The sequence below is a fragment of the Rattus norvegicus genome, chromosome 10, assembly GCF_036323735.1.
Source record: "Rattus norvegicus strain BN/NHsdMcwi chromosome 10, GRCr8, whole genome shotgun sequence".
Lineage (NCBI taxonomy): Eukaryota > Metazoa > Chordata > Mammalia > Rodentia > Muridae > Rattus > Rattus norvegicus.
In genome coordinates this window covers 88,173,165-88,185,465 of record NC_086028.1, presented here as the reverse complement: position 1 = coordinate 88,185,465, position 12,301 = coordinate 88,173,165, and positions in this window count along the sequence as shown.

Sequence of the window (12,301 nt, the reverse complement as noted above, 5' to 3'; positions counted from 1 at the left end):
ACCTCTGAATGACTGACACACATGCAGAATTCTCCTAAGAGCAAAAAGGTTTCTTTGGACCGTTGTAAGGGTGCTGAGAACATGATTGCTCTGTAGTACTATTGAGACCTAAAATGAACCCGGTGCTGACAGGTCCTGAGAGAGGCTGAGATGCTGGCTAATCTCATAGCTAATTTCATCCATATATTATAATGAACATAACAAGCCGACCTAAATTCAATTATTCTATCCCCACCCCCAACCGAATGCCTTGTCACACTGGAGGGGGGGGGTGAGTACCATCTGAATAGTTCCTTTACATCAAGTAATTACCCAAAAGCTGAGTGGAGTGTGATAGCCCATGCCTTTACTCCCAACACTTGGGAGGCAGAGGCTCATGGATCTCTATGAGTTTGAGGCCATCCTGGTCTACATAGTCAGTTTAAGACCAGCCAAGGTCACATAATAAGACCCTGTCTCAAAAGATTAAGCAAAGCTAGGCAGTAGTGGTGCGCGTGAGCCATTAGTCCCAGCACCCAGGAGGCAGAGACAAGAGGCTCTCTGTGAGTTCAAGGCCAACCTGGTCTACAGAGTAAATTCCAGAATAGCCAGGGCTACTTAGTAAAACCCTGTCTCAAAAAACAAACAAACAAACAAACAAACAACAAAAACCATAAAACCTTTCCAGATTAGGGTATCAAGCAAAACCTGGAGATATTTTATTTTGAGAGCTTCATTTAATCGGAGTGATACAGGGAATGAAAGCTGGGTCATTACCAGACTGAAAGGGTGGGGCAGCCTAAAATGAATAATATAGTCTATGAAGGTAGTGGTAAGGCCTTTGCTCTTTTATTAGGGAATTCCTCTAACCACCTGGTCTCCAGGAATAACTCATATTTGAGCCTCTTGCTTGAAGGCACCGTGAGTGAACTCTGTTTGCGAGAATCCCCCTGGCAGAGGTCTACTACCTTGGTCAGGGTGTAGGAAAGGAAGGGGCATGAGCTCCACTCCTTAGGACTGGCCCCACACCATGTGGATCGCAAAGTCTTCGGAACTCGTGTGCCTGTGAAAAGAATTTAGAATTTGGTGGGTGTTGGATCCCAAAGGTGTGTTTATGGGAGAGAAGTTTGTTTTCAGGGGTTTGTACCCCATGCCCCAGGAGTGGCAAAGGCTCATCTCAGCATTTAGGCTTCCTAGGGTGTACTCAGGATGTGGGAGAGTGTATCCAGGAACTGAAGGCCCCAGGGGAGTGGAAGCTGGGGGGGCTGGTTTGCCTGTTACTCTGCTTGGTTGTTGGTTGTTCCCTGAGAAATATTAGTGTGCTTCCTTCAATGCACTTTGCATGGGTGAAGACCGGACAGTTTCTGTAGGCCAGGATCTTGGGGATGTGTTTAATTGGGATACGATAGGCACTGACAAGGCCTACAAGTGACAAGCATCTCCAGATGGCTGTAGGGATGTGGGTCACAGGTAAAATATAGGCGGAATCTGTGTAAATATGGGTTCGCGCTTGCTTCCAGTGGCAGAGCCTTTTAGTTACGCCTTTTGAGGGGACATGAAATCATCCGGGAGTCCGGCGTTGATCATCTCTGTGAGACTTCCTGTTGTTTTTGCCAGAAACCATTAGCCAGGTCAGTAGCCAGCCGCAGGTTTAAAAAAAAAAATCTTGTCGATCTGGTCTTGCCTGTTGCAGGAAGGTCAATCCTTTGGATTCTGGAATGTTCTACACACTCAGGGGTAGGATCTGGTAGTAGGGTACCAGGATTTAAATTTTGGCACATTTTTACGCTGTAAGCTATGGAGTGTGTAAAAGGAGAGGATGGTATTTGATGCCTGAGACCCAGTGGGAGACCCTCAAGCTGAGAAGTCCAGGGGTCTGGAGAGGTGTATGAGCCACCACACAATGTCCCAGGGTTGATTTAGAGGCTCTCCTTCAAAGTTGCAGTGCCCTGAGTCAAGGGGACAGCCCAAGCTCATGTCTAAGGAAATATAAGGTCCTGCAGGGAGGACCCCAAGGTTTGGGTTAACACCACGGTGCTATTACCGTTTGCTCACAGACACCATTTGCTCACAGACATGTAGAGAAAAAGGCTTCATAGGGCCAGGGAAAGCAAACATTCTCGCACTGCATGGTCCAGTAAACCAGCACTCTGGCCTCCCCGAGGCTTCACGGAGGGATTTAGCTCATCAGACTGAACATGGAGATTCAGTGTGCAAACTCCTGCTATGGCCAGCAATGTCCTCTGTTGCCTTTTGAGGTGGAGCCTCTACAGTTAGCACAGATTCTTTGCTGAGGCTCCAAAGTCTCCTTGTGCCTGCGTAGTGTAAGTCCCGGGAATTTTGGACTTTTTTATAGGGATATTTGGGCCTTTTTGAAAGTGAACCTAAATCCGTGTGAGGGCAGGTTTTGAGGATTAGAGCAGTGTTTTGACCTGAAGTGTGTCCATTTAGACTGCAGATTAATAAGCCATTTATATACTGAAAAAGGCTATGCCCAAGGGGAGTTTTCAGGAGGATCGGGTCTCTGGCTAGAGGCCTCCTGTCTAAAATGGCGGGGACTCCTGTGAGCCCAGAGGTAAGGCAGCGCCGGTGCACTGTTAGCAACCAGGGGTGGATAGGGTCTGCTACGCAAAGACAAATCGTGATGGGGATCCTGGTTGGACAGGAATACAAGTGAAAGCAATCTGTAACATCTAACATCAAGAACCCGGTGGTGTGGGAGGATATCACAGACGAAGGTGTGAGGGTCGGGGACTCGCTGGGTTGAGGCCAGAGCCTCACTCTTCGTTGTCGAATCTTAGGCTATTCTCTAGGATGCACCCGACCTCTTTATTGCCAAGACAGGCAGGTTGCTGCAGGGTTACATGGGTGCAGTAGCCTGGTAGCCAGGCCAGAAGCTTTCCTTCAGGCTTTAAAGGATATGGAGGCCTCAGGGAACAGGGTCAGGATCTTTGAGGGCAATTGTGATGGGAGTCACAGTGAGTGGTCAGGGATGGCAGAACCCAGAGTCACAGTTAGTGAGTGGTCAGGGATGGCGGTACCCAGAGTCATGGTTAGAGAGCAGTCAGGGATGGCAGAACCCAGAGTCACAGTTAGTGAGTGGTCAGGGATGGCAGAACCCAGAGTCACAGTTAGTGAGTGGTCAGGGATGGCGGTACCCAGAGTCATGGTTAGAGAGCAGAGAGGGATGGTGGTACCCAGACTTTGGGAAGAACATGCTGGATGATAGAGGGGTCTTCAGTAGGCTCTGTGGAGGGGAAGTGGGTCTTAATTATATTAACTGAGATGGGAAGCCCCACACACAGTGGGCAACCCCTTTCCATGGCTGGGGTCCAGATGTAAATGGAGAACGGGAATTGGGCAAGCTTTCATTGCTCTCTGCTTTCTGATCACAGTGGCAATATAGACAGATGCTTCCAGGATGACCCTGCCTTCTGCTCCACACTGGGGCAGTGTGCTCTCGAGCTCTGAGCCAGAGTAAACCCCTTCTCCCTTAGGTGTCTTTTGTCAGAGGTAGTTCATCACCATAGCAACAGGAAAATAAAGTTAAACAACAGCGGGAGATGAGTATAATACAGACACACATTCACACACACACAGATATATAAATATATACATACACACACATACACACACATACATACACACAAACATACATACACATACATACATACACACATACATATACACAAACATACACACACATACATACATACATACACACACATACACACATACACACACACACTCACACACATACACACACACACACAAACTTGCATACACACAATTTAGAAAAACAAGATAGCTGGAGCTGGAGAGATGGCTCAGTGGTTAAGAGCACTGTCTGTTCTTCCGGAGGTCCTGAGTTCAATTCCCAGCAACCACACGGTGGCTCACAACCATCTGTAATGGGATCTGATGCCCTCTTCTGGTGTGTCTGAAGACAGCTACAGTGTACTCATCTAATAATAAATAAATAAATAAATCTTTAGAAACAAATAAATAAGTAAATCTTTTTAAAAATAGCTTTAAAAATATGATGAAATAGCCAGGTGGTGGTAGAGGTGCACATTTTTAATTTCAGCACTTGGGAGGCAGATCTCTGTGAGTTGGAGGCCTGCCTGGTCTACAGAGTGAGTTCTAGAAGAGAGAGAGAGAGAGAGAGAGAGAGAGAGGTGTTTGACATCAAGCCTGAATTAATTAACCCCCAGTGTCAGCACAGTGGAAGAAGAGATGGATAAGTTGTATTCTGTCCTCTACACAAGTGCCATGGTCTGCATGGGTACTGCTGTGTGTGCGTGCGTGTGTGTGTGTGTGTGTGCGTGCGTGTGTGTGCGTGTGTGTGTGCGTGTGTGTGTGCGTGTGTGTGTGCGCGTGTGTGTGTGCGTGTGTGTGCGTGTGTGTGCGTGTGTGTGCGTGCGTGTGTGTGTCTGTGTTTGTGTGTGCGCGTGTGTGTGCGCGTGTGTGTGCGTGTGTGTGTGTGCGTGCGTGTGTGTGTCTGTGTTTGTGTGTGCGTGTGTGTGTGCGTGTGTGTGTGCGTGTGTGTGTGCGTGTGTGTGCGTGTGTGTGTGTCTGTGTTTGTGTGTGCGCGTGTGTGTGCGTGTGTGTGTGCGTGTGTGTGTGCGTGCGTGTGTGTGCGTGCGTGTGTGTGTCTGTGTTTGTGTGTGCGTGTGTGTGTGCGTGTGTGTGTGCGTGCATGTGTGTGTCTGTGTTTGTGTGTGCGTGTGTGTGTGTGTGGTGTGTGCATGTGCGTGTGTGTGTGTACATGTGCATGTATGGGTGTGGTGTGTGTGTGTCTGTGTGTGTGCATGTGTGTGTGTGTGTCTGTGTGTGTGTACATGTGCATGTATGGGTGTGGTGTGTGTATGTGTGTATGTGTGTGCATGTGTGTGCACACACATAAATACACAAACACAAATAAATGTAAAAAATTATCTTATTTTACTGGTTTATTGTCTGTATAGTTCCCAATCCTTAGAATACAAACTCATAATTAAGGACTTGCATGTCTGAGTCTTTTTCCTGTGTGTATGTATGTGTACCCTGTGTATGCCCAGTGCCCCTGGAGATCAGAAGAAGGCACTGGATTTCCTGGAACTGGAGTTATGGATGGTCGTGAACTACTACATGGGTGCTAGGAACTGTGAGTCCTCTGCAAGAGCGATGAGTGCTCTTAACCACAGAGCCATCTCTCCAGCCCCAGACTGTAGAGCAGTCAGTGACGAGGGAAAGAAAGAAAAGCAAGTATTATTTACTGCTTGGCAGGAAAAAAAATGTGAGATAATTAAAAATACTTTTCTTTGGGAATCTAGGGGGAAGGGGAAAACATGATCAAAATATATTTCATGGGTTGGGGATTTAGCTCAGTGGTAGAGCGCTTGCCTAGCAAGTGCAAGGCCCTGGGTTTGGTCCCCAGCTCCGAAGAAAAGAAAAAAAAAATTTCATGAAAAATATTTTTTTTCTGCTGGGTATGATGGCACAGTGCTTTTAATCTCACCACTCAGGAGGCAGAAGCAGCCTGATCCCTGAGTTCAAATCATACTGAGTTCCAGGCCAGACAGGGTTACATGGTAAGTTCTATCTCAACCAACCAAGTGACCAAACAACCAATCAATCAATGATCTCTCCTGTAGTGAGATTTTTGGTTTCTTAAAAAAAAAAAAACCCAGTGATATTATGTGAATGTTTTTGTTTTAATCTCAGGTGTGGGATGAGAGGATGCTTCACATGGGTGATTGTGAATTGCCTCATGCCAGCTGCAGGTAGTGTAATTCTGGGGTGGGCCTATGGCAACGGCTGCTCCCGCTGCTGCTTCTAGTTGTTGTTGCTGCTGTTTGATGAGAAGAAGTTGGAGATATTCGGGTGATGAAGATTGGACTTGCCCCAAGGAATCCACTGCCCCTAATCAACGGGAAGTAATCTAAAGAGATATATGTCCCGTTTCCCCTTTAATCTTCTTTCTCTCCTACATTGTGTTGAGGGGTTAGAAGTGTTGGGGTTCAGGAATCGCCACACAAACCATACAAACATTGATCTCAATTAAGCAAGAATAGTTTATTGAATGCACACCCCAAGACGGATCGATCAGGACCACAAAAAGGACTTGGAGTCTAAATGGGGCACCAGTCTGTCCTCGGGGCAGACTTTTTATAGGAAGAACCAGATTCAAATATTTAAAGGTAAGCAGTGAAGTGGTACAACGTTTTTGGCTAACTGGTCAAAGTAGTATCAGCTATCCTTTGAGCTGATTGGTCCTAGGTGAAGTAAGAGGGGTGGTGGACGGGTGGTGAACAGGGGAGTTCCAGAACACTGAGATAACAGAGCATGAGTAATCCAACCATCGCTTTTTGGCTTCCTAGATCATTCTACAGTGTCACCTATGGATAATTACTTCTGGGAAGCAGAGTCTGGGAACCTGAACTTAATTTCACCTTTTGAGCACAATGGAGACTGAATACAAAATGGCTACAGTTACATTAAAAGGAGCAGGCTCGACAGGAAAGAATTAGGGTGGGACAAGGGCTGGAAGAGTGGTAGATAGAACCTAATAAAGTAGCTAAAACAACAACAACAACAGGCCAAAATTCCCCCACCATTTTCCTTAATTCCTAAGGGGAAAGGGTTGATGGTGTTGTTGTTGTTGTTTTAAGTTTTAGCTCACATCACAAAGCAAGGCCTGCTTTTCCCAATACCAAATCTTATTCCAACGGATGCTGAAAAGACCAAGAATTCAGTCAAAAATCGAGGAGGCAATATTTATAGGAAATGAATAAAACAGCCTTCAGATGTACTGAACTTCGCTTACAGATAAATGCAAATTAAATCTATACCAAAATGCCATTTTCTTTTCTCATAACAGACTGACAAAGATCAATTTTGCTAGCGAGTGTCAAGTTGCCGCTCACAGGGGTTGTATCAGATTCCTCCCTGAGGCAACTTGGCACTGCCTCACACAGTCACAACTGCGAGTCTCCCCACCCAGAAATCCCACACCTAGGAGTCCCCTGCAGACAACACTCCTGCATAAGAGAATTTGCATAGTAAAAGACCAAAAGCAACTGAAATTTGCACGAGTGACAGATTAAATGACTTCATTCTGCAGTGCTGTATAGGAATAGGCCAACGCCTCAGAATATGAATGTGTTAGATTACCAAGTCCTCGGGTCGGACTTTTATTTTTTGGACAATGTTTCATGCAACCCAGGCTGGCTTTATCCTCACCATGTAGCCAAGGATAACCCAAAACTTCTAAATCTTCCTGCCTCCACTCCCAAGTACTGGGATTGAGGGCATGTACTCTTACTCCTGGAAGAAACACATTAAAAACAATGAAATCAATTAAAAACAGGAAATCCAGCAAGATGTCTCATAATAAAAAATTTAAAAAGGGTTAAAAGTGTGGCTTAATGGTTGAGGGTATCTGACTTGTGTGGGGTCCAGTGTTCAATCCTCATCAATAAAAAGGAAGAGAGAGGTAGGAGGAAGAGAGGTGTGGGGGGGGAGGGGGAAAGGAGAGAAGGGCGGGGTGGGGGGAATGTATTGTAAACTAGTGCGGCGTGTATCTCTGTGATCTAGCACATGCTTACCACGTCCACTGCAGCACACACATCCCTAATGAGAAAATGAGAAATTCTTTTAACTTTAAAACAGGTTTCTGAGAGCTGGAGAGATGGCTCAGTGGTTAAGAGCACTGACTGCTCTTCCAGAGGTCCTGAGTTCAATTCCCAGCAATCACATGGTGGCTCACAACCATCTATAATGGGATCTGTCATGCAGGCATGCATACAAATAGAGTATCATACGCATACATAAATAAATCTTTTTTAAAAAAGGTTTCTAGGCTGATGATGTAGCCCAGTGGTAGGACACTTGTGAGGCCCTGAATTCCTTCTCCAGCACAAAAGAAAAACAATAAAAAGTCCCAGTAACTGGAAATGGGCTCAGTGGTAGAATGAATGCCCAGAATCTGTAAGACCCTGGGTTGGAACCCCAGCACAACCACTCCTTGGGCTGGAGAAATACCTCAGGCAGTAAAATGCTTGCTGCACAACCATAAGGACATGAGTTCGATCCTTAGCACCCACGTATAAAAGCTGGTCATGGCTCACACCGGTAGTCCCAGTTCCAGGGAAGGAGAGACAGGTGTATCCCTGGGATGTGTTGGCCAATCAGTTTAGTCAAAGTTGGAGCTCCAGGTCCAGTGAGAGACCTTGTCTCACAAAGTTAAGGTGGAGGGCCTGGCAGGACACCTCAGTGAATCTCTGGGACCCCTGTAAAGACAGAAGGAAAGAAACAATTCCTCAAAGTTGTCTTCTGACCTCCACATGTGTCATGCCACAATAATAAATAAAAGTAAAGAGTGTAGAAAGCAAAGGAACCAGCTTTGCTATGTCAGAGACAAGGAAGACTGCAAAGGAATCGGCTAGGGACCAGTTTGAGAAGTCAGGCGATGAACAACAGAAAGCCCTCAAAGATTGTTAGATGCTTGGGAATAACACGGAATTGGTACTGATGACACAGAAGAAACGACTCTGGCAAAATCAGTGCGGAGCAGCAACCCAACAGAAAAGTCTACCATAAATAGGCAATTCAAAGATGAGGCTTTAAAAAAATAAAAGTGAATAGACGGGGTAGTACCTCGGAAAGAGACACCCAGGGTGCCGTTATCCATCCCAGGTGACACAGGGCGGCGGACATCGTTATGAGGAGCAAGTATGTGGTGGAGAGTTGGGAGAGAAAAGCAAAGCAGTGTGTGCTCCATGGAGAGAGGCAGAATTGGAGACTCGATGGCCATGACAGTGAGAGGGCAGAGGTTCACCTGCTGTCGATGCCCGGTAGGGTCAGCCAGGCAGTGTTAGCCAGTTGGCCAGCCAGCTAACAGCTTACACATACATAGACTCAGCCCCACCCCCCAACATTGTCCTGGCTCAATGGAAGCCCAAGAAGAAGAAAGGTCACTTTCTGGATTGGACTTCTTGGAAAGACCATCATAGTTTAAATATGCTTGACCCAGGGAGTGGTACTCCTAGGAGGTGCGACCTTGTTGGAAGGAATGTGTCACTGTGGGGGTGGGCTTTGAGACCTTCCTCCGAGCCACGTGGGAGTCAGTCTTCTCCGGTTTGCCTTTGGAACAAGACGTAGAACTCTCAGCTCCTCAATATTCTCCGCTAACTTGTAGGCATAAATTTTTCTCAACCTACTTTTTTTTTTAAAGATTTATTTATTATATATAAGTACACTGTAGCTGTCTTCAGATACACCAGAAGAGGGAATCGGATCTCTTTACAGATGGTTGTGAGCCACCATGTGGTTGCTGGGAATTGAACTCATGACCTCTGGAAGAGCAGTCGGGTGCTCTTAACCGCTGAGCCATCTCTCCAGCCCTTTCTCAACCTACTTTAAGAAGCATTCAACCTCCCCTCTAGTTCAGCAGAGGTAGTGGAAGAGAAAAGTTATTAGGACACGGGGGAAGCAGACCTGCTTAGAAACAGTTTGTTGGGGATGAGTCCAATCTTCATTGTCAGGATATCAGCAGTTCAGTCCGGTAGCAAACACCAAATATGAATCAGCAGCAGCTGCGGTCCAGTCCCGGTCGGCAGATACCACACAGGAACCGATGGTCGCAAACCAATCCACTGGGCAGACACCAAACGTGAAGCAGCAAGGGCGGTTCACCCCAGAAGAAACTGCAAGGGTCACCAACCAGCCCGAGGTCTTAGAAGCAGCGAGAAACCACAGAAACCTCAGGAGAAGTTCTTTGTCGAGTTTGCCTCTTTGGCGTAAGGCGAACCAATACATGTGTGTTGTTCGTGAAGAATAGCGGGTAGAGCAAAGCAACCAGTGCTCGAGTTCCCACTGCCTGTAGGGTCATATTTATATTCCTTCCAAACATGAACGTCCTTTCACATGTCTGCTTTAGCAAAACATCCTTTTCCCTGTGTGCCCCAGCAAAATATCATTTCACATGACCGACTTTTCAAAGAAACCAGACGTTTCCACTTCAGTCCCATATTGACGGTACAGCAGAAAGCAGAGGCCTTGGAGCAGACCAACGAGTCGTTGCAATGAACATGTGCAAGTAAAGCTGTGTGGCAGAAATGGTATTCTCCAATGCCACTACGATTATTTATTTTTATTTTTATTTTTATTTCTGAGTGAGGGAGGTTACACGGACAGACTGGAAAATGAGTGGGATTGGGGTGCATGCTGTGGACCTCTGAAAGAATCAATAAGAAAATATTATGTTGAAACAAATTCGAATACATCCTTTTATTGCATGTCCCTTCTCCAGTCTAAGAATGTGATCCAGAAAGCAGGGTGATACGGGAGGACGTCCAAGATGACAGAGGACAATCTACAGGAGAATCACCCTGGATCCGTGCAAGCTCATGGAGGGTTCTAGAATAAAGAGCTACCACTGTATCAGGCTTTATGCTCCTGAGACCAAACACCTACAAAAAATAACTCGAAGGAGAGGAGATTCATTGGCTCACAGCTTCAAAGGGCTCATGTGTGGACAGAAAGTATATGTGAGCAGAGTAGTTCATATCGTGACATCCAGGGAGCGGAAACGAGGCAAAAATGGAAGAAACTGTAAAAACTGATCGACATATCAAATGTTCACACCAAATAGGCACCACCAGATGCCATCAGCTACAATCTTCTGACTGGCAAAATTAGTTTATCAAAATCAAGTCTTTTAAACTGGGTGTGGTTGATGTAGGGGTTTAAGTTAACCTGTAAACTCCACTTGCCCAAGGGCAGATAACTTCCTGGCATGCTTGGGGCTTGTGAGATAACAAGTCACATGTTTCCGCTCCCCTAAACAAGTTTGACGCAACTGCACCAGATGTACTTGATTGGTCGAAGGAGGCTCGCAGGCTGGAAGTAAGGCAGGATAGATGCTTGCCTGATTGGACCCGATTGCATAGCCTTAAGGATTTCCTTTATAAGCCTCTGCAAAATGTGATGTGTGGAATTTTCTGGTAGTCTTGAAATGCTCTCTTGACTCTCAGGTTTAACAGTGGCTTACCCGTGTGATCCTAAACACCTGTGAGGCTGAGGTAGACAAATCACTAAGGATCGAGACCAGCCTGGATTACATAGCAAGTTCTAGAACAGCCAGAGCTACACAGGGAGAACTGTACCAAATAAATCAAGTTTTAGTGGAAAAAGGAAAAAGAAAGCCGACTGTAAATGGAGTCAAGTCATCGTCAGAATAGGCTGCTGAGTCTCTTTAATCTAACAGTTTTGTTCCTAGCTATGCTGTTATAGTCTATGCTCTGGAGGTCTTCAAAGAGTCCCATCTCAGGCATGGGATGACCAGGAATACTGGAAGGGAAAACATAACCCCCCCACCCCAGTAGCTGAGGACCAAACTCAGGGCCTTGCATTTGCACTAGGCAAGCACTCTACCACTGAGCCAAATCCCCAACCCCAAACATAATTTTTAAAATAGTGCTTTTTAAAATAATTTATTTTTATTATATGTGCATTGGTGTTTTGTTATGTCTGAGGGTGTCAGATCTTGGAATAGTAGAAAGTTGTAATTGAAACCAGGTTCTCTGGAAGAGCATTCAGTACTCTTAACCTCTGAGCCATCACCCAGCTCTGAGAAACCATCATTTAAATTTACCCTTTTTATCGAACAGAAAAACAAGTAAGGTTTAATAACATTTACTAAGTAGAGTGATGCTGGTCTGCACCGTGGACCTTTTGGTCATACCTGGGAACAGGTGAGGCAGTCGTAACATCTAGGTAGGGGTCCCCAAGACCTTCTTGTAGGGAGGGCTGTGTGTGCCTGCTCAAAGTCCCATTGTGTGGGTTACTTTTTGCCAACTTGACAGGGACCTAGGAAGCAGGAGCCTCAGCTGAGGGCTGACTCCATCAGATCGACCAGACGGCACGACTATGGGATGCTTGTTTGATTGCTGGTTAGTGTGAGAGGGCCCAGCCCACTGTGGGCAGTTCCACCTCAGGCAGGTGGTTCTGGGAGGTTGTCTTAGTCAGGGTTTCTATTCCTGCACAAACATCATGACCAGGAAGCAAATGGGGGAGGAAAGGGTTTATTCAACCTCCACTTCCACTTGTTTCATCACCAAAGGAAGTCAGGACTGGAAGTCAACAAGTCAGGAAGCAGGAGCTGATGCAGAGGTCACAAAGGGATGTTACTTACTGGTTGCTTCCCCTGGCTTGCCTAGCTTGGTTTCTTATTAAACCCAGGACTACCAGCCCAGGGATGGCACCACCCACAACGAGCTGGGTCCTCCCACCTTGGTCACTAATTGAGAAAATGCCTTACGGCTGGGTCTCATGGAGG